This window comes from Mugil cephalus, chromosome 14, assembly GCF_022458985.1.
Source record: "Mugil cephalus isolate CIBA_MC_2020 chromosome 14, CIBA_Mcephalus_1.1, whole genome shotgun sequence".
NCBI classification, from domain to species: Eukaryota; Metazoa; Chordata; class Actinopteri; order Mugiliformes; family Mugilidae; genus Mugil; species Mugil cephalus.
In genome coordinates, this window is record NC_061783.1 from 5,962,770 (window position 1) to 5,964,911 (window position 2,142).

The 2,142-nt window shown below is 35.3% G+C and overlaps 1 long non-coding RNA gene across 1 annotated transcript; it reads left to right on the forward strand.

The window, feature by feature from the left end:
* Window positions 1-423: 423 nt before the first annotated feature.
* Window positions 424-1,195, forward strand: LOC125019627. Its single transcript, XR_007114103.1, has 4 exons — window positions 424-463; window positions 542-662; window positions 779-850; window positions 951-1,195. It is a non-coding gene; the product is annotated as an uncharacterized LOC125019627 (long non-coding RNA).
* The last annotated feature ends 947 nt before the right edge of the window (window positions 1,196-2,142 follow it).

The window sequence follows — 2,142 nt, forward strand, 5'->3', positions numbered from 1 at the left end:
TGCAAGCCGGAAGGTTTTATCTCTTACTATTCCTTCTGTGTCTTTAAGAAAACACCATCTACTGCAACCACTCTTTAAAAATGATTAATATTCCCTTATTTTGTGTCATTGTGAGGATTCCTCGAAATAATCAAACATTTATCTTGTTGTTCTGATGCAATTTTGCTTCATCACAGTTTCCTCATGCCCCAAGAGAGAAAAGAAGAAATGAGCTGAGACGCGACTAAAAGAAACGTCCCCACAGCTTCTCCGGTTGGTGAAACTAATTGATGGTGTGATGATAATTCTCTCTGATATTCCACCACTTTTCTGTTATTCTGAAATGATTTGACATTTGTCTTTAGAGCGGAAGAGAAGAGAAGAGAAGAGAAGAGAAGAGAAGAGAAGAGAAGAGAAGAGAAGAGAAGAGAAGAGAAGAGAAGAGAAGAAGGACTCAAGGATAAGAGACAACCTGCATTCTGAAGTATATATTTAATTCTTAAATTTATTAAAACGTCCATTATGATCAGTCATTACTTTAACATTATTTCCTTCTATAAAGGAGAAAAGAAAAACACATCAGAGCAGAAATGACACCATGTTCTACAATGCTTCTCATTAAAAATGAAAAGAAGAAGAAGGAGGAGAAGAAGAAGAAGAAGAAGAAGCCAAGTACCTGTGAGGTAAACATATACTGTTCAGAATTTTATCATATTTTATTTTTATTTTAACATGATTCCAATGGGTTCATTAAGCATTTCCCTAATTATTATTATTTTTATGCCTTTTTATCTTTCAGAAATAAGAAATGCTATGAAATGAGACGGATTAGGAGGGAGCCATTGAGGTTGTGTCCTGGATGAACACTATGGTAAATCATGGTGATTGATTTCCTCCCAGAAATACATTTTTCACACATGATTTCAGTGAATTAACTTGATTATATATTTGATCATCTTTCTATTTCAAAGGGGAGAAGAGAAACAATAACAGAAGAAGTTTCTGCCTCTACAACAGTCTTTGCCGTGACCCGGATTTGAACCGGGGTTGCTGCGGCCACAACGCAGAGTACTAACCTCTATACGATCACGGCTGCTTGACACTGTGCCTGTTATATCAAAAAGAGACAATTACGTGGGGATGAAGCAAGAGAAACGTGACAAAGAGAAGAAGAAATAGAACCAAAGGACGAAAAGGAGGTCACAAGGGAAAATATGAAAGGTAGTGCTCTCATTAATAATGTAAATAGAAATATTCTATACATTTGATTTACTAAAAGGAATCTTGAGAATAATTCTTAAAGTTGATTGTATCATTTTTATTTTCTCTCTCAATAAAAGGCAATAACAGAAGAAGAAGAGAAGAAGAAGCAGCCAAGAAGTTGTGACCACCTGCACTGTGAAGTAAACACACGTTTTGGCATGTTTTACTCTGTGATCAGTATTTGTTTTTATGTGATTTCGGTTCATTACTAATCTCCTGTTATCTCCTGTTACAGGTGAAGAGAGGCGAGGCAAAGATGTGTACAAGAAACGAGAGAAACATAAGAAAGAAGAAGAATGAATAATAAAAGATCATAAGACAGAACAAAGGAAAAAGTTTGGTCATACTTGATTTCATTTTATGTTCAGTGTTAAACATATAAACTAGAGATTTAATGACTTTAATGACTAAGTTGGTTAAATGTACTTTTTATGTGTCAGCCAGACAAGTTATTGTTTTATTCTTTATTACATTGTCTTTGTTTACATCCTCTATGGACGGTTTGAAAAGTTTCAAATATTTCTTACATAGCTTTTTTATATATTGTGTGGTGTTTTGTGTCTCCTTACCAAGTCATGCTGCTCACATGTGCCTCAAATAAGAAAGGAGGTCTAATCAGATGGGGTCATGGGGCTTTAATTAAGGTCCCACCAACATTTGAACTGAGATCACTGGACTCAGAGTCCAGCGTGCTGACAGCTACACAGTCTTAAAAGCTGCATTGCACAAGAAACAAAAGCAGGTAAATTCAAGGTTATCATCTAACAAAGTATGATGCTGTGTCCCAATGTGGATAATACTTTTGAGAAACTTTGGCTCGACATTCAAAGGCCATCTTTATTTGTTACCTGGTTTCATTAGACTACCCAGAAACAGTTTGTCATTCACCTACATAAATAA